The 20,122-nt window shown below is 47.0% G+C and overlaps 1 long non-coding RNA gene across 5 annotated transcripts in view; it reads left to right on the forward strand.

Annotated features, from left to right (window-relative positions):
* Positions 1–7,054: 7,054 nt before the first annotated feature.
* Positions 7,055–20,122, forward strand: part of LOC147364564 (uncharacterized) — a 96,479-nt gene continuing 83,411 nt past the window's right edge. For 2 of the 5 annotated variants that reach the window (XR_015134680.1, XR_015134677.1), the window contains exons 1-2: positions 7,055–7,384; positions 9,520–9,700. This is a non-coding gene — a long non-coding RNA (uncharacterized LOC147364564). The other 3 variants (XR_015134678.1, XR_015134675.1, XR_015134676.1) reach the window with 3 other exon arrangements.

The following is a 20,122-nucleotide window of genomic DNA, read 5'->3' on the forward strand; positions in this document are numbered from 1 at the left end:
GTGAAAGGCTTGTCCCCACTTTGCCGAGGAAGTCCCCCCTCCCCCCCATCTCTCATCCCATCTACCTGCTGTTCCCTCCTCCAGTATTTTCCAGCTCTGTCTCTGCAGGGACACCTGCTTTGAAGAGCTTCATGGACCGGCTGAGACACTGCCTTGCACCTGGGGCATTTGGAAGCACCTGTCAGCCCCTCCCTTCCCTCCATTGCCAAACACAGCATGTTTCTGGCTTGGTGGGTGGGTTGACTATCTGATTGATTGCTACCAAAGCTGCCTCCGCATCCCTGCCCCCAACTGCCTTTCCTCTGCGTTTGGGCGCCAACACAAAGGGTTTCTTATCACCAAGCCCTGGGCTTTGGCCAATCCTAGAGTGTTCCCTCCAGCCCACAGATCACTCACCTGCCTTTTCCTCGTGTTTCCCATGCCCCACTTGACCTCGGGCACCCAGGTGTTCCCTGAACATGACTCACCTCAGAATCAACAGCTCCCTGCTAAGGGATCTCAACTTGTCACAAAGCCTCTGTTTCCTGCATCAGACAATGACAGATAGGATAAAAAGTGCATAGTACTTAGCATTAGTGCTGGAGGACATTACGTGCCTAATAGATAATAGTTATGATTGATTATCTTAAAGAGCTAACACATCCTCTGTTATGGACAATTCAGTACCATATTACTTAGACTGTTTATTGTGTACTCCATTTTTTAGCAAGTTTTCCCTTTTTTTTTTAAACATATACTAACACAGTGCAAAGGTACTCTTAAATACTTTACAATTTTTAATTATTTTAACCCTCATGGCAATACAATGAGGTAGCCCTGTTTTAACAGAAGAGAAATTTAGATCTGGAGGGATTAAGTAATTTATCAGAGATCACAGGGTTGATAAGTGGCACAGCCAGGCCGTCTGACTCCAGAACTCTGCTTAACAGTATACACAGCTGCCTGTTAGGCTGAGCTTAATTTAAGACACAACTTCTGCTCATGCTAGAGCTCTGAAGTAACACAAGACAGTCCCCACATTGATTTCATTAAGGTCCAAACACTGCATCTTGTTTTTTCATTTAAAAAGCACTTAAGGAATATTCAGTATGTGCTGGCAATATGATGTGCTGAGGCCCAAAGGTGAACAAGACCGGCGAGCTCTTGTGCTGCTCCCAGACCTAACAACAGCTGATGGCACCTTAAAGAGCGCACAGCAGGCGCTCCGAGGACTGGAGTGGGCTGGGCCTCTGTGAAAAGCCTGTCATCCCTTCCCCCAGAGGGGTTCCAGCCAGAACACAGGGTTCCCTAGAGGGCACTGCTCAGTAGCGCTATCATGAGGACTCTTCGCTGCAAGAAAGGGGATTTGAAGAGTAGTTTTGGGGGTGGTGTTCAGGGAATTCTGGAGGGCTTTAGAGGTGAAAGTATCACTCATATTTGACTGGACAGGTCCTACAGCAGGAGTGCGACCAAGTCCCTGAATCCAACACACTGGTGACCACGGCCAACTGCTGAGCCCTAGGGCAACTTCTTGGGGTTCACTGGACGTTCCTCTCTTGGGTTCCTACCAGCCAGCCCAGGTCTGGCCCCTCTCTCTCCATGCCTTTCTGCAGGGCATCCACTTCCCGAACCCAAACTCTCACAGCCAGGGATGAGACAAAGTCTGGTGGAAGAAACAGCTGGCCCAGGCTTGGAGTAGTTTGAGATGTTATTGAGTATCTTTTCATGTGCCTGTTGGCCATTCTGCCTTCTTTGAAAATATATCCTTTCAGATCTTCTTTACAATTTTTAATTGGGTTTTTTTTTGGGGGGGGAGGGGGAGTTGATATGGAATTGTAGAAGTTCTTGGTATATTTTATATATTAGCCCCTTATCCTACATATTGTTTGCAAATTTCTTCTCTCATTCAATAGGCAGTCTTTCCATTTTGTTAATAGTTTCCTTTGCTATGCAAAAGCTATTTAGCTTGATGTAGTCTCATTTGTTTGTTTTCGCTTTTGTTTCCCTTGCCTAGGGAGACAGAACCAAATATATATATATATATATATATTGCTGAGACCAAGGTCAAAGAATGTACTACCTATATTTTCTTCTAGAAGTTTTGTGGTTTCAGGTCTTACCTTTTAAGTCTTTAATCCATTTAAAATTTAATTTTGTATATGGAGTGAGAAAGTAGACCAGTCTGATTCTTTTATATGCAACTGTCCAGTTTTCCCAGCACCACTTATTGAGGCTGTATTAGTCACTCAGTTGTGTCCAACTCTTTGTAATTCCATGGACTGTAGCCCACCAAGCTCCTTCTTCATGAAATTCTCCAGGCAAGAGTACTGGAGTGGGTTGCCATTCCTGTCTCCAGGGGATCTTCCCGACCCAGGGACCAAACCCAGATCTCCTGCATTTCAGGCAGACTTTTTACCATCTGAGTCATAAGAGAAGCCATCACTTATTGAAGAGACTGTCTTTCCCCCATTGTATATTCTTGCCTCCTTTGTCATAGATTAATTGCACATATAAACATGGGTTCATTTCTGAGCTCTCTCATCCTATTAGTTTTCTCAGTTCAGTTCAGTCGCTCGGTCATGTCTGACTCTTTGCGACCCCATGAATCGCAGCACGCCAGGCCTCCCTGTCCATCACCAACTCCCGGAGTTCATTCAGACTCACGCCATAGAGTCAGTGATGCCATCCAGCCATCTCATCCTCTGTCGTCCCCTTCTCCTCCTGCCCCCAATCCCTCCCAGCATTAGAGTCTTTTCCAATGAGTCCACTCTTCGCATGAGGTGGCCAAAGTACTGGAGTTTCAGCTTTAGCACCATTCCTTCCAAAGAAATCCAAGGGCTGATCTCCTTCAGAATGGACTGGTTGGATCTCCTTGCAGTCCAAGGGACTCTCAAGAGTCTTCTCCAACACCACAGTTGAAAAGCATCAATTCTTTGGTGCTCAGTTTTCTTCACAGTCCAACTCTCACATCCATACTTGACCACTGGAAAAACCATAGCCCTGACTAGACGGACCTTAGTTGGCAAAGTAATGTCTCTGCTTTTCAATATGCTGTCTAGGTTGGTCATAACTTTCCTTCCAAGCAGTAAGCGTCTTTTAATTTCATGGCTGCAGTCACCATCTGCAGTGATTTTGGAGCCCCCCAAAATAAAGTCTGACACTGTTTCCACTGTTTCCCCATCTATTTCCCATGAAGTGATGGGACCAGATGCCATGATCTTCGTTTTCTGAATGTTGAACTTTAAGCCAACTTTTTCACTCTCCTCTTTCACTTTCATCAAGAGGCTTTTGAGTTCCTCTTCACTTTCTGCCATAAGGGTGGTGTCATCTGCATATCTGAGGTTATTGATATTTCTCCTGGCAATCTTGATTCCAGCTTGTGTTTCTTTCAGTCTAGTGTTTCTCATGATGTACTTTGCATATAAGTTAAATAAGCAGAGTGACAATATACAGCCTTGACGTACTCCTTTTCCTACTTGGAACCAGTCTGTTCCATGTCCAGTTCCAACTTCCTGACCTGCATATAGGTTTCTCAAGGGACAGGTCAGGTGGTCTGGTATTCCCATCTCTTTCAGAATTTTCCACAGTTTATTGTGATCCACACAGTCAAAGGCTTTGGCATAGTCAAGAAAGCAGAAATAGGTGTTTTTCTGGAACTCTCTTGCTTTTCTCAATGAGCCAGCAGATGTTGGCAATTTGATCTCTGGTTCCTCTGCCTTTTCTAAAACCAGCTTGAACATCTGGAAGGTCACGGTTCATGTATTGCTGAAGCCTGGCTTGGAGAATTTTGAGCATTACTTTACTAGCGTGTAAGATGAGTGCACTTGTGCGGTAGTTTGAGCATTCTTTGGCATTACCTTTCTTTGGGATTGGAATGAAAACTGACCCTTTCCAGTCCTGTGGCCACTGATGAGTTTTCCAAATTTGCTGGCATAGTGAGTGCAGCACTTTCACAGCATCATCTTTCAGGATTTGAAATAGCTCAACTGGAATTCCATCACCTCCACTAGCTTTGTTCGTAGTGATGCTTTCTAGGGCCCACTTGACTTCACATTCCAGGATATCTGGCTCTATGTGAGTGATCATACCATCGTGATTATCTTGGTCATGAGGATCTTTTTTGTACAGTTCTTCTGTGTATTCTTGCCACCTCTTCTTAATATCTTCTACTTCTGTTAGGTCCATACCATTTCTGTCCTTTATTGAGCCCATCTTTGCATGAAATGTTCCCTTGGTATCTCTGATTTTCTTGAAGAGATCGCTAGTCTTTCCCATTCTGTTGTTTTCCTCTATTTCTTTGCATTGATCACTGAGGAAGGTTTTCTTATCTCTACTTGCTATTCTTTGGAACTCTGCATTCAGATGCTTATATCTTTCCTTTTCTCCTTTGCTTTTCACTTCTCTTTTCACAGCTATTTGTAAGGCCTCCCCAGACAGCCATTTTGCTTTTTTGCATTTCTTTTCCATGGGGATGGTCTTGATCCCTGTCTCTTGTACAATGCCACGAACCTCCGTCCATAGTTCATCAGTCTAGTTAGCTACAAACTTGGCTACTGTCCTACAGGATAATAAACCCATAATCTTTGGGATAATCTATTCCACTGGCAAGAAATCTGCAAGTTAACATGCAACTCCCAGTGTCTGCAATCTGATCAAATGGTAAATAGTTAAATCAAACATGGGTGTGTCCTCTGGAGTACTGAATGATCTTTGGGCAGTACTGTTAAAGAAAACCCATGTGTGGCTTTGAAAGGATGTACTGTACTCTCATTTGCCTATTTCCAAGTTCAAATTATTTTTTCAACAGTAGCATGCATCTCTATCTGAGATTGTCTTTTGTATTTATTTGCTCATTTCCAGCCTCAACTTTTTGTATAGTTCTTCAAGAATGAAGATAGTGATTGCAGCCTTGAAATTAAAAGATGCTTGCTCCTTTGAAGAAAAGCTATGACCAACCTAGACAGCATATTAAAAAGTAGAGACATTACCTTGCCAACAAAGGTCCGTCTAATCAAAGCTAAGGTTTTTCCAGTAGTCATGTATGGATGTGAGAGTTGGACTATAAAGAAAGCTGAGCACCGAAGAATTGCTGCTTTTGAACTGTGATATTGGAGAAGACTCTTGAGAGTCCCTTGGACTGCAAGGAGATGCTACCAGTCCATCCTAAAGAAAATCAGTCCTGAATATTCATTGGAAGGACTGATGCTGAAGCTGAAATTCCAGTACTTTGGCCACCTGGTGTGAAGAACTGACTCATTTGAAAAGACTCTGATGCTGGAAAAGATTGAAGGCGGGATGAGAAGGAGACGACAGAGGATGAGATAGTTGGATGGCACCACCGACTCAATGGACATGAGTTTAAAGCTCTGGGAGTTGGTGACAGACAGGGAAGCCTGGTGTGCTGCAGTCCCTGGGGTCTCAGAGTCAGACACAACTGAGTGAACTGAACTGAACTGAGCCTCAACCTACTAGAGTAAAAGCTCCATGTGGGCATAGACTCTTATCAATCTTTTTGACCACTGTGTCCCCAAATTCTATTTCGGTTCCAGGTGCCAAGTAAGTATTTAATAACTACTTGTCAAATAAAGAAAATAAGACATTTATATAAAAAGTTATGATTGGAGACAGAAAGTAGAAGAGGTTATGAGGGGCTGGGGAGAAGGGGAAGTGCTGGGTTATTCTTTAATGAAACAATTTCAATTTGAGATGATGAAAAGGTTTAGAGATGGACAGTGGCAGTGGTTGCACAACAATGTGAATGCACTTAATGGCACTGAACTAAACACTTAAAAATGGTTAAAATCATAATTTTTATGTATGCTGCAGCTGTTGCTGCTTAGTTGCTTCAACCATGTCCGACTCTGTGTGATCCTACGGACCTCAGCCTGCCAGGCTCCTCTGTCCATGGGATTTTCTAGGCAGGGGTAACAGAGTGGGCTGCCTTGCCCTCCTCCAGGGCATCTTCCTGACCCAGGGATTGAACCCTGGTCTCCTGCAGTGCAGGCAGATTCTTTATTGCTGAACCACCAGGGAAGCCCTGTGTTATGCATGCTGCTGCTGCTAAGTCGCTTCAGTCATATGTCCGACTCTTCGTGACCCCATGGACTGCAGCCCACCAGGCTCCTCCAGCCGTGGGATTTTCCAGGCAAGAGTACTGGAGTGGGCTGCCATTGCCTTCTCCGTGTGTTATGCATGCTGCTACTGCTAAGTCACTTCAGTCGTGTCTGACTCTGTTCAACCCCATAGACGGCAGCCCACCAGGCTTCACCATCCCTGGGATTCTCCAGGCAAGAACACTGGAGTGGGTTGCCATTTCCTTCTCCAATGCATGAAAGTGAAAAGTGAAAATGAAGTCGCTCAGTAAGTGTCCGATTCTTAGCGACCCTATGGACTGCAACCCACCAGGCTCCTCCATCCGTGGAATTTTCGAGGCAAGAGTACTGGAGTGGGGTGCCATTGCCTTCTCCGTGTGTTATGCATACTTTACCACAAAAAAAAAAAAATGATATGACTACAATAGCAGCCTCTTGTCTAAAGCTTGTTCTAAGCACTTTGTGTATCTTAAGTACTGTACTTGCCATGACTTTATGCAGTGGGCATTTTCAGTGTTCTCAGAAAAGTAAGAGGAAGTGAAAGTGAAAGTAATGGAATGAAGTAGAGAGAAGGTAACTCACCCAGAGTCACACATCTATCTAGTCAATGACAGAGGTGAGATTTGGGGCCAGGCAGACTGTGTTCCTATCTAAGGGTGCATTTATAGTACAGGTTGTCCATACTGTGTGAGTTTCCAAGAAGGAATAATCTACCTGCTCTGGAGAAGTCAAGGAGGGCTTCTTGGAAGAGTTGGAATGTTAAATAGACACCCAGTCCCTCTGGTGTGGTTTCTATACTTGACACATTTCAGACGCCAACTCGCTGATGCCCACCCCCCATCCTTGAGCCTAGCAAAAGAAATGTTTGTGCTGTTGGAGTGGGGGTGGGGAGGAGGGCATGGGGAGGAGGGTGTGGGGTGGGAGTGGGGGAGGGTGGCGTCAGCAGGGGCCAGGATGCAGGCATAGCCTGCTGCTCCTCCCCTTGCCTCTGTTTTCAGGGTAAGGAGCCAACCTCACCAATATGGAATGGCCAGCGTCTATAAGGAAAGGGAATTTTGGTGGCTGTTCCTGTGCCTAAAATGTAGCCATCTCTTCCAGCTCCTCCACAGCCCTTTAATGAGAGTGCCCCGTAGGCTGCTGGGCCCCTGTGGGCAGGGTTCACGTGCAGGGCTTAAAGACTTCATTAGCAGACAGTAACCCGCACCTGTCCAGCCCAGGAGCGCCATTTCCCACTTCCAGGGCCTGAGCAAGAAACGCCGACCTGAGCTCCTGAGAGTGGATTTTTCTTCTCCTTTCTGACCCAAGACAGAGAGGTGAGTTCACGGCAGATGGCTCCACACTGGAGGGCTCAGCATCCTGCAGCAGTTGGGCGGCACAGACCTGCCCGGGAGCTTTGGTCAGACAGGCCCAGCCCATGGAGATACTCTGGGCCCTGAGCGCACATTTTAGAACAAAGGAGAGGAGCGTGGGAGGATGGCCTTCCTCACAAGGTAGATGGTATTTCTGTGTGGGCAGAGGGAGGGTTTTCTGAAGAGGCTCCAGTCCTAAGATCTGCCTGGTTCCTCCTCAGCCTGCCCTAACTGCAGGGCTGCAACCCCTCTCTCACTGGGCCCCTTGACCCACAACGATTTACTGTGGGTCTAGAAAGGCATCCTCCTGCCAAGAAGACAAAGGTTCTCCAGGGATGAGGGAGACGATTTCAGAGCTCCCACAGCAAGCTTTTAAGGGAGGGTGTTGACCACAAAGTTTCCCCAAGGCAGTTGGTAAAATGAAACATTTGTGGGTCAAATCTTATTTCCTGTTCTCTGATACAGTGGCTCTTTCTTTCAAATATAAAATCCTGAAACTGGTGGAGACAAAGGTTACTGTCTGCTTAAAAGGAAGCAAATCTGCTTTGGGAGAGTTTCTGAAAATCGGACAGTAGCAACAGGACAGCACCTCCACGCAGCACTGCCTGGGCACGTCCCAGCCTGTATGGCCGTAATCCTCACAGAGGCTGGGGGCACCCCGTCTCCCTTCCAGATGCAGGCACAGGGGCTGGTGCAGGCTAGCACAGGTTGTGGAGGAGGTGGTGGGTGGCCGAGCCCGGGATGTCGAGAGGCTTTACAACCATTACAGCTCAGTCTCCACATTTTATTTCTCGCTTTCCCTCCTCTGAAAAATTTCCTGTTTAACAGGTAAGAAACGAGTCACAGTGTCAATATTCTTATTGGCTTCTTGTGTGTGTATTAGTTGCTCAGTCATGTCCGACTCTTTGCGACCCCATGGACCATAGACTGTCAGGCTCCTCTGTCCAGGGGATTCTCCAGGCAAGAATACTGGAGAGGGTTGCCATGCCCTCCTCCAGGGGATCTTCAGGACCCAAGGATTGAGCCTGCATCTCTTATGCCTCCTGTCTTGGCAGGAGGGGTTCTTTGCTGTTGCTGTTGTTTTACCATTAACGCCATCTGGGAAGCCCCTATTGGCTTCTTGGGAACAGAAGATAAATCTGAGTCTTTTTTGTTCTCTTTTCTTTAAGAACAAAGGAGAAATGGCTCTTTGCTCAGACTGCCTCAGCCTCCCACCCACACCAAGGGGGCCTACTGGTCACTCCAGTGGCTGGATTGCCAATAAAATCCCCAGGAAGCACCTATGTGTGTGTAGCTGAGCTTTGTGGGTGTGGGGTGGTTCTCCTCTAACCACTTGGAATCCCCAAGAGGTGGGGGGCAGGGGAGGGAGAAGTTTCCAGAACTGGCCTCCAAGACCCTGGGAGGCATCCTGGCTGAGCCCCTTGGAGCTGACAGAGCCAGCATGGGTCTGATGCTTAAGAGAGGTGGCGGCTCAGCCCTCAGAGCTGGAGGGGTACTCCTGAGGAGGAGAAGTCAGCAGGCAGGGTACCCGCTCTGCTCTGGACCCAAGAGCAAGTCTTGTGGGTGCTTCATGTTCCCTGGGGAGCTCACCCTGGGGGCCACCTGCAACCAAGAGGCCCAGGACACAGTTGCCTGAGGGGTACTATGCTTCCAACCCCTCAGCTTCATGCTGGCTGAAGCTGGGCAGATCCATTGGAGCATTACCCTCAGAGAATCAGGGTTCCAGTTGCAGACCTGTGTCTCTCCCTCACCACAGTGTGCTGGGTATGAACAATACAGCCCTTGCTGGAGCTCACAGTCCCTGTGGCCCTATACTCTGTGCAAAGAGGCTCCTGGGCACACATTCCTCCTCCTCCTCAGCTCTTGGAGCCCTAATGGCAGAACTCAGTTTCTGTCATAGAACAAAAAGTAAACCCAGAGGAGGAAGAGGCTTGTGGACTCCTGGGGCCAGGGGTACGTGTGTTCCACAAGCCAAGGCTCTGAGGTCAGCGGCAAGCAGGACCAGTTCAGAAGGGCCTCACCTTTGGTTTAATGCTTTGTCATCACTGTCCTGAAATCCTTAGTAACTTTATCTTTCAATTTATGTTTTGCAAATGAAGCCTGAAGGATAGCGGGAAATGCACGTAAGCAGAGATGTGTGAGCACAGGAGACCCCAGCAATACGTCTCAGCCAGTTGGAGCTGTCTCACATGCTCAAGGCTCTCAAGGTGCCCCGTGAATGCAGAATTCCAGGGGACCCATGATGCATGGGAATCCAGTGAGACCCAGCATCAGCACAAGGTAAGAGTGTTAGACCTATGACACTGAAAACCACAAGAGGCTACGCTTTCCAATCAAATCAAAACTTTCTTTCCAGGCAAAAAGAAGGCAGTGCTATTGCAAGAAGCAGGAACATCTAAGGAAGTCAACTCTATCCTTTCTTACTCATGTTACTTCTCTGGATTCGCCAACCACTCGTGCAGATGACTTGATGACTCCACATACAAGTTAAATGCTCTTATGTGCATTTAAAACTGGCATTGCCCAATTTAATGGCCAGTAAAATTGACAGTAATAATTAAAAATTTTAATTTAATGACATTAAGTAGAAATAAAAAAACACCAATACTCTAGAGAGAGACACTGGAGGAAGGAAAAAGCTTTGTTTAAGTTCCTCGAATGGTATCTTTTCCCCCTGCTTTTTGAATAAAGGGTCCCTCGATTTTTGCCTTGCACAGGGCTTTGCAGTTTGAGTAGCTGCCTCTGAAGCCAGTGTTGGGGTCAGGATCCTGCTTGGCATTCGGGCAGCCTTGGGTAATTCTCTTTACCAGTTGGGAGTCACAGTTTCCCATCTGGAAAATGGGGGCAATATTTCACAGTTGTTGAGAATTAAGATAAGTCATTGGGCAGCTAAACCTTGGGGACCGCTTAGGACTCACTGTGCTAAGCACTTTACTGTTTGTCTGAGGTGTTTGTTTTTAATTTATTTGTTTTAATTGGAAGCTAATTACAATATTGTAGTGGTTTTTGCCATACATTGACATGAATCAGCCATGGGTGTACATGTGTTCCCCATCCTGAAACCCCTCCCACCTCCCTCCCCATCCCATCCTTCAGGGTCATCCCAGTGCACCAGCCCTGAGCACTCTGTCTCATGCATCAAACCTGGACTGGTGATCTGTTTCACATGTGATAATTTACATGTTTCAATGCTATTCTCTCAAATCATCCCACCCTCGCCTTCTCCCACAGAATCCAAAAGACTGTTCTATACATCTGTGTCTCTTTTGCTGTCTCGCATACAGGGTTATCGTTACCATCTTTCTAAATTCCATATGTATGCGTTAGTATACTGTATTGGTGTTTTTCTTTCTGACTTCATTCTAGATAATAGGCTCCAGTTTCATCCACGTCATTGGAACTGATTCAAATGTATTCTTTTTAAAGCACTTTACCGTTTGATCTCATTTGTTCCTCACAACAATGCCATCAGTGGGTGATACTGCCCATACATTGGATTCCTCTGATATTTTGGCTCCAGCAGCCATTCATGCCATCTCCTGGTCCTGCAACCAGCTCTGTCCTGAGAGCAATCTCTGTCCTTCTCTGTCCTTTGGTTTTAATGCTTTGCCATCACTGTCCTGAAATCCTTAGTAATTTTATCTTTCAATTCCTGTTTTGCAAATGAAGTCTGAAGGATAGCGGAAAACGCACGTAGACAGAGATGTGGGGGCACAGGAGACCCCAGCAATATGTATCAGCCACTTGGATTTATTTCACACGCACAGGGCGGTTTGGCCAGGTTGTCTCACCTCCTCTCTTAGCCATAGGTTGGCCAGGTGACCCTGAAAGGTCATTTGAGTTCTGTCCCCCAGGATTGGCCCTTTTTCTTTTTAAAAAATATTTATTTATTTCTCTGTGTCCGGTCTTAGTTGCAGCACTTGGGAACTTTGCTGCAGCATGTGGGCCCAGTAGCTGCAGTGCTCAGGCTTAGCTGTCCCATGTCCCATGGTATCCTAGTTCCCTGACCAGGGATCAAATCCATGTCCCCTGCATTGCAAGGCGAATTCCTAACCACTGGACCATGAGGGAAGTCTCCATCAGGATTGGGATGCTTGAGAGGGCCTGATTCATCCCCAACGGAGAACACAACCTGGGCTGGTGTCTGGCTTCCAGGATCCCCGGAGTAACTGTGGGGCTCGATGTGTCCGAGCCCCCCTGTCTGCAGCTGTCCCCCTCCTCTGTGAGTTACCTACACCTTCAGTCCCCCTTTGTTTAAGTGAACCAGAATCTGTTTCTGATGCCCACGATGGAAGTGCCCACTACCCCTCCTGTTTTCAGGTGAGGAAACCAGGCCCAGAGAGGTAAAGCAGTTTGCTCAATGCCCCACAGCAAGTGAGTAGCAGAGCCAGCATTTGAACCCAGGTAATCTCAGGAGGCATGACCCTTGCCCTCTTTTGCCCCTAGCATAAGTTACCTCGTATACTGCGTGTGTGCTCAGACACTCGATCACGTGCAACTCTTTGAGACCCTATGGACTGTAGCCTGCCAGGCTCCTCTGTCCATGGGATTCTCCAGGCAAGAATACTGGAGTGGGTTGCCATTTCCTTCTCCAGGGGATCTTCCCGACCCAGGGATCAAACCCACGTCTCCAGCATTGGCAGGTGGATTCTTTATCACTGAGCTACCTAGGAAGCCAAAGCCATCTGGTATAGTACAACTCAATAAATGTTAGCCCCCTTCTTTTGGATTTCTGCCCACCCACAGCATCCTCACTGCTGTTCGGGGCTGGCTATGCTCAGCAGGTTCCACCTCTGGCACCCTCATATCACAGAGCCTCACCCTGTGTCACAGAAGAGGCAGAAAGTGAGTGAGCCAGGAAACTCCAGGCCTGCACTCAGCATGGGAAGCTGACCCAGCCTACAGCCCAGAAGGCCTTGGCTGAACCGTTTCTAAGTTAAATGTTGGAGGGTCAGGCCTCTCTGTAGGACACCAGGCACCCTGGAAGGAGTCAGAGGCCCCTACCCTCGCCCACCCCAGGCTGATCCTGTGGCTCTTAGGGCTCCAATAGGCAGTCAGACCCTGTGTGTCTCAGGAGAGTCAGTCCTGTGCCTACCATGGATGGTAGATCCTGTCACCTGTTCTCCAGGCTTGCCTGGGTGAATGCAAATATCCCTTTCCATCCCAGCCAGATTAGACTGACTTCTGGGCTGACTGGCCTCACACATTCCTGCAGAGGAAGCCTGATGGTTTGTCTATAACATGGAGCAAACCTGCGCATCTGCCCTCTCCGCTGGCCCACACGTTTTCTTTGACTGCCTCCACTCTGTTTGCAAAAGCAGGGCTACATTCTGTCCAGAGACACAGCTTTGTGAGTTCCATTTTCTCTACCAAGGAAAACTAATGGCTTGGGAAAAGTGAACCCAAAGAGGGCCACGTGATATCAACGTATAGACAGTGAGATCATCCTGAAATGATATTATTTTTCTTATTGTTAAATGTCATGTGTGTGTGCTTATTCAAGGAAGCTTTTCATTGCTTTATTTGGTCCTAATACAGATCCCATGGCCAGTGATAGTCTCAGTGGGAGACGAGGCCACTGAGATGCAGAGACAGGGGAATTTGGAACCCAGCAAGATTTAAGGAAACCCCAGCTTTTTGCTGCACCTCCTGGGTCCTGCATCAGGGTCTGCAGCTTGGCACCAGGCCCCTCCCACACGACTCAAAAAGAACCCGTGGGCCACGACTTCCATAATTTGTGTGTGCTGATGGCTGTGAATGAGACCCTTCTGTTTATAGGACCCTCACAGGCACTGTTTTTGGGCCAACCTGAAAGCAGCCATAGCACTTGGGAAGCAAACCATGGGAACAAATTAAGATCTAAATCATTGTTTAGATCTTGGTTTTCCCAGTTATCAGACCACAATTGAAATAAGGCTGTATTGAGACTTCCTATGGGCTTCCCAGGTGCCTCAATGGTAAAGAATCTGCTGGCCAAGCAGAAGACATGGGTTTGATCCCTGATCTGGGACGAGCCCCTGGAGAAGGAAATGGCAACCCACTCCAGTATTCTTGCCTGGGAAATCCCATGGACAGAGGAGCCTGGTGGGCTATAGTCTGTGGGGTCACATAAGAGTCAGACACGACTTAACAACTAATCAACAACAACAACTGAGACTTCCCTAGTGGTCCAGTGGTTAAGATTCCATGCTTCCAATGAAGAGGGAGCAGGTTCAATCCCTGGTCAAGGAACTAAGATTCCCCATGCCACATGGTGTGGTCAAAAAGAAAAAAGGGCTCGGGGGTGAGGGGGGGCGTGGAAATAATGCAGCATTTGTTTAAAAAAAAAAGCCCAACCAATTATTCCAGATCAGAATACAGGGGCTGAGTCCAGATGCTTGTTTGGGATTTCAAGGCCTGGGTGTCCTTGGGAAGAGCCCTGTGATGAAGAAGCTGGAGGATGGGCTCCGGGAGAGCAGGCCCCTGGCTGTTGCTTTCTTCCATGGTGAGAGCAGTGCCTGGCACGGAGGAGGTGCCCAGTGAGTATTTACAGGGTGAGTGAATGACTGCCACTAGTTCTCAGCATGGTTAAGAAGCCGTCCAAGCTGTAGAGAAGGGATCTGAACTGGGGGCTCCTCTGGTCCTTCTAGGAGAGCACGCTGAGCTGGGGTGCCTTATAGGCTGAGAAGCTGGGCTCAGCCTTGCTAAAGGGAATACAAGTAACAGAGCTGCTAATAAACAAAGCTGGAACTCAAACCCAGGTCTCAGTGAACTCAACTGAGTTCTCTTTCTCCCACTGAAACACCAAGGACTGACTGTGTGAGGCCCTGAAAGCTTCATGTGTTGAGAGCACTAGACCCTCTTTTACTGCAAGATTGCATGTGGAGCTAACTGTGCCACACCCCAGCTACAAGCAGAGGAGCAGAAACCAGAGGGTCGCAGTTTTGGAAAGAAGTGAGGATAAGTGTGTGTGTGTTTATATATCTCCTGGAGTCCCAAGGCAGATGGAAGTGAAATGTCTGTTAGTTCATTAACTCATAAATATACAGCCCACAAGTGCATACAGAGGACTTAAAATTCAATCAATTTGAAAATAGAAATCATGTAATATTCATCTTTATATTCTCAGTGGCTAGCGCATGAATCTCAGAATTCCTAGCACATGGTAGTTTCTTAATATACATGAAGTGGATGAATTGATTAGGCTTTTCACATGTCTCACGTTGATTAGAATTAGGGCTCATAAGAAAGAGTAGTCCAACATTGACTATACAGCAAAATAACAATAGTCCTATTGCACTTTTAGCTTTCACAGTACCTTGGGGTGTTGTATCTGATTTATTTTGACCTCAAGGGATAGGCAGATATCAATGTGTGTTAACAGACAAAAAAAAAAAAAAAAAATATATATATATATATATATATAATAAAGCTAAAGCAGACAGATGATCTGGCAAAGAAACTCAGCGCTTTTAATAGTAAGAAAAGGATCCAAAACTAGACCCTGGCCTCGTCACTCCTTTCAGCACTACCCCCCCAACCCTGCCACAGTCTCCCAGAAAGATAGACTTCACTAGAGAAGCATTAGACCCTAGGGACATTTCTTTCTTTCTTTTTTTAATCAAGAAGTAGATTGGGAACTTCCCTGGTGATCCAGTAGTTAAGATTTCATCTTTCTTTGCAGGGGATGCAGGTTCAATCCCTGGTCGGAAAGTTAGGATCCCACATGCCTCCCTGCTGAAAAACCAAAACATGAAAAACAGAAGCAATATTGCAACAAATTCAATAAAGACTTTTAAAATGATCCATACAAAAAATACTTTTTTTAAAAAAAAGAGCAGTTTGTTGCACGTGCACAGGCTGTTCTGTGGTGCTAAGAACCCCTGCTTCTTCTCAAAAGTGTTTATAGCAGAAAGTGGCTCATAGACTTCAGGGCATGTGGCAAGGTAGGAACACCTGTAGCTGTTAATCCGCTATCCTGTGAGAATGTGAACTGGTGACTCTGGAGGATGGGGTAAGCACGGTCAGCTATCAGTTTACCCCCTGCCCCCGGCGGCTAATGTTACAGGACAACTTTGATTTGCTCTCCGTCCTGTGATGGACTGGCCCCCACCACTTTCAGGTATGTGTGAGCCATGCACTCGGCATTTGGCGTTAAATATCTTTCTAAAATAAGCTTGCTCAGATTTTATGTGCAAAGCAGCTGGAATGGGCAGGCCAACCCAGCCATGTTCTCAGCACAAAGGCTTCTGCTCAATGGTATGAAACCCATTCCCAGACATAAAAGCCCCCCATCCATCACACCTCCCCGAAGAAGAGAAATTCCCAGCTTGAACATTTCCGACTGACAAGATTTTGTCCCAGGTTACTTCTCCCTCCCCCTCGTCCCTTGCCTCACTGCCTACCATAAAGAGCACAGGTTCCAATCATTATAAGGTTTCTATTAAATGACCTCATTTTCCTGTGAGTCTGCCAAGTCTTGTGCATGTCAAAGAATTATGGAGCCAAGAATCATTCCAGTCATTATGATACACTGTCAAAAAGTAGGGATTTTTGCCAAAGAAAAAGAGGAGGAGGGTGCAGAAAGAAGGTCTAGAGGAGGTATTGGTGGAATCAGTATTGACGTTTATCTCCCCATGCTGTACATGCGCACACACACACACACACACACACACACACACAGAGCCAGAAACCATGGCCCTCTCACTTATGTTTCTAGATCCCTTTGTGCGTATTTTAGTCTCAGCACTTATCCGAGGGCTACTGTCTGGTCCAGCCTGGGCACACACCATCCCCAGGTCTGGCAGTCTAGGAACTGGAAATGGGATTGTGCATTCAACCTCCTACACAGCCGTAACTACAGCCTGGCTCACCTTCTTTGTCCTGTCACCTGTTACTCTGCTCTGACCCAGCCCCTCAAACCCCTACCTTGCCCAGGCCTGGGCCACTGAGCACATAGGCTGTACAGTATGTCTTACTCATTTTGGAGGTCCACTTCTATGCAGTAGATGCTCCCCACGTCTGCTTCTCTGTCTTCTACAGCCAAGGCTTTTGCCTGCATGTCCTCTGGGTTTTACTCTGATAATCCAGGGACTGACCTGGCAGAGTTTGCAACAGAAGGCTGTCTGCTGCTTGAAAGAAGCCGGGTCCTTCTTTTAAGCCAGAACTTGAGCCAGATGTGTTTCTCCTCAACACACAAGTCCTGATTTCCTGTCTCCTCCATTGTCTATTTGTCTGGTCTTCTCCATAAATAATGCTTAGATGCTTAAGTCCAGTGGAGGGAAATGTCTGGGGAGATGTAAGAACCCTTTGGGAGACCAATGGCATAATCTAGAGGCTGCCAGGTCTTATTCCAGATTCCAGTGCACATGCCTTTTATCTGATTGCCCTGGGAAAGACCCACAGAATAAGTGAAGAGGGTTGAGACAGCATGGAAAGAGGAAATCCATACGCATGATGTTGCTTATTTTTTAAAGGCAACATTGACCTTAATATGAAGTACTGAAATACATGCATGTATAATTTGGTGTTAAATTCATGGTTCAAAGATAGGAAACTATCATCCCCAGTTTACGAATGAGAAGAACTGAGTCTCAGAACAATGCAGAGTCTTGCCCAAGAGCATAGAGCCACTAGGGAAGGAAGCAAGAGATTAACCCCAGATCTGCTTATTCAAGAATCCAAAGCTCCTCCCATCCTGTAGTTCCCCACCTGTACCCTCTCTCAGCACACCTGAGGAGGACCAGGGCCCATGGAGGACTGCCAGCTGCCTCAGCACTGGGTCTGTGGGGAGCAGGGTTGATGATCCAAGGCTCAGAGTAGGGGGCAAGAGACCAATGCATCTTTCTAAAGAGATAGCCACCCCCCACCCCACCCCTCTTGCAGAGAATCTCAGTACCCACTGACCCTTTAGGCTAATGGATAGGAAATAGCCTATTGAACTGAAGGGAGAGGGAGGCAGAATTCTTCACACAGAGAACAGGGTGATGGAGCTTGAGAGGCAGAAACACATCTCCAGACCCAAGATGAGAAGACCCATACCTGGGAGTCCTCTGGGGAGTTTGTCAGGGTCCCACCTTACCCGGAACCAGGCCCCTCCTTTCCCTCAGCCTGGCTCTGGCTGCCCAGGGGCCCAAATGCACTCTTTCGCTCTCCAGGGTCTATCCCCAGCCTCCTGCCCCCTCTCCTCCAAAAGACATGGAGCAGGAGGGGCCATGATGGGATCCCAGGGCCAGACCCCAGTGACCCAACCCCCAGAAGCTCCCTAGATCCTCTGGTTTCCCATCACAGAAGAGATCTTCAGCTTTCCACCCTCTTTCCCTACTACTGCCCCTGCCCTTTCCAGACATTGATGGCCAAAGCCTGGCCCTTCAGTTGTCCGAGGTGACTTGTTCCTTTTGTTATCTTCACCATCATGGTCTTTATAGTGTTATTTACTGTCATTGCTAAGACCCAGTACAGTCAGAAAACAGGTTTTAGTACTCTTCAGATGCCCAGCGTCTTCAAGTTGAATGACTCCTTAGAGGTCATCGGCCCTTCGTTCCTAGCAGAGGGAACTGAGTCCAGAGGAGCAGGTGGCTTTCCAAGGGCAGCATGTTCATAACAGTTCAGGACCTGCCATGGGAAATCATCTGGGATAATTTCTGTAAAATGAGAACATGTCCATAAATTACATAGCAGCTCTGTTCCTGTGTCCCACTTCTCTGTGGGGTCAGGAGTCACGGGGCAGTTGGTTGAAAGCATTCACCCTTGATGTTGGACAGAGCTAGATTCAGTTCCCACCAGCTGTATCTCTTATAGGCTGTACGCAGCCCCACCACTAACACTTGCAGGAGCCATGCAAGAGCAGAAATGAAGACTGCCATGCTGTATGGCTCAATATTGAAGAGTTAAATATATATGTGTGTTTTATATATATATTTATTTATTTATTTATATTTATACATAAAACAAACATAAACATATATATAACAAATGTATGTTTTACATGTATATGTATATATATAACAAATGGTTAAATGTGAGTTCTATCCTATACCTTGATAAACATACCTTTGTAAGAATCTGGAAGTCCAGCTTTGATTCAGAATTCCCAGCCTCCTTGAACTTCAGCTCTGATACTGTGAGAAGACCCAGGCTCCAGCCTCTTCCCCAATCCGTGTCTGTCCCATCCTTCTCTCCCCACTTTTTCCCCAACCCTGACTATCCTACATCACAAGAAATCTCACATGGATGGGTGCAGACACCAGCTCACCCCTGCCAACAGTAACCCCTTGGTACCCCCCTGAGGCCTGGGAATACACATTAATGTCTCAGCACCCCTTCAGGGTTATGGACTCAGGGAAGAAACCTCTGTGGACCTTGAAAGAAGGCTTGGGGGTCCTCTGATAGGGGATTCCTGGGTTGCAGGTACTTGGAGCAGCATCTAGATGAGGGATGCACAGGCTCTGGGAAATCCCCTGCCCCTGGGTCTCTTGACCGCATGGAGAGCAATTTGGCCATAGTACAGCCCTCTAGAGCCCACTTGCTCAAGGGGAAGGGGACTGGCTGTGTGATTTTAGGCAAGCATTAATTTCCTTGACTGCAAAAGTAGGAATAATACACCTTCATTGTCAGAGGTGCTTTGGGGATCAAATGAAATAGTTTACATAAAAATAAACTATTTAGTTTATAAATAGGTGCTCAATAAACTTTCATTTTCTTCTCCACCTCTAATGCTCCTAGTTTTTCCCTCGTCTTCCCTTCCTTTCTCTCCACTCCCCATCCCATCCCACATCTCCTTTCCTGTCTCTCTCAAGCCCAGGTGGGACTGGGCTGGGCTCACCTGCCGACAGTGGCCCTGAGAAGGCGTCACTCCTCCCATCCTGGCTGTAGGACAGCTGTGATTCTCCTTTTCGAGTTCTTTCCCCATTTAAAAAAATATTCGTGGGTTTTTCTGATTGGAATGAAGGGGATTCACCACGGTTTACAGGGTGGGTGAGAACGCTCACACTGTCCTCTGGCTTGCTAATGAGAAGTTTGAAAGGCTCCTTTGGGTCCTGACCAAAAACCCTTGGCTTTTCCTTGGCAGAACTGTGATTTCTTGTGAGATGTCAAAACAGGCCATGAGCATAACTCACAGAGGTCTATTTTTCATTCTCTCTGGCTTTGAAATGCACAAAAGACACTTCCTTTGTGTTGCCCTCAGCAGAAATGCACGTCTGGGTAACATGCTGTCTGTCTGCCAGGGCCTACGGTCTGTCGAGGGATTCAAGACACTGTCAAGTTCAGATCTCTTTTCAAAGCTCTGCTTTTCTCTAAAAAACCCTTTCAAGAAACAGCTTACCCTCTTGTCTCAGTTTCTTAGGGCTTAAGCCTGTCTTTATGAACGTTGTTGCTGCATAAACGGGGAAGCTGAACCTTAATTCCTAGTAACCAGAGTCTGTGCCAGTGTTCAGACCCTCTGTCAGCCACCACCCCAGGGCTCACCTTGAGTCTTCAAGGTGAGGGTCTCTCAGAGAGCTGCAGTTGTCTTTGGTGTTACTGGAACTTTTCAAATGTTGCTTCTCCCACTGCACTGCCTCCAGGTACTGAGGAATAAAGTTTAACGTCCAGCACCTCAAACTTGTCTGTTCTTCAGTTTTACATTGTTTAGGATCAGGGCAAGAGATCCAGGGTTTCTCTGTCTCTGGAGGGAGGGGCCAGAACATTAATAAAACACTTAGGTTTCTTTCCTGTATGAAA

Source organism: Bos grunniens, chromosome 10, assembly GCF_055505025.1.
Source record: "Bos grunniens cultivar Pamir isolate PY7600 chromosome 10, Bosgru_T2T1.0, whole genome shotgun sequence".
Lineage (NCBI taxonomy): Eukaryota > Metazoa > Chordata > Mammalia > Artiodactyla > Bovidae > Bos > Bos grunniens.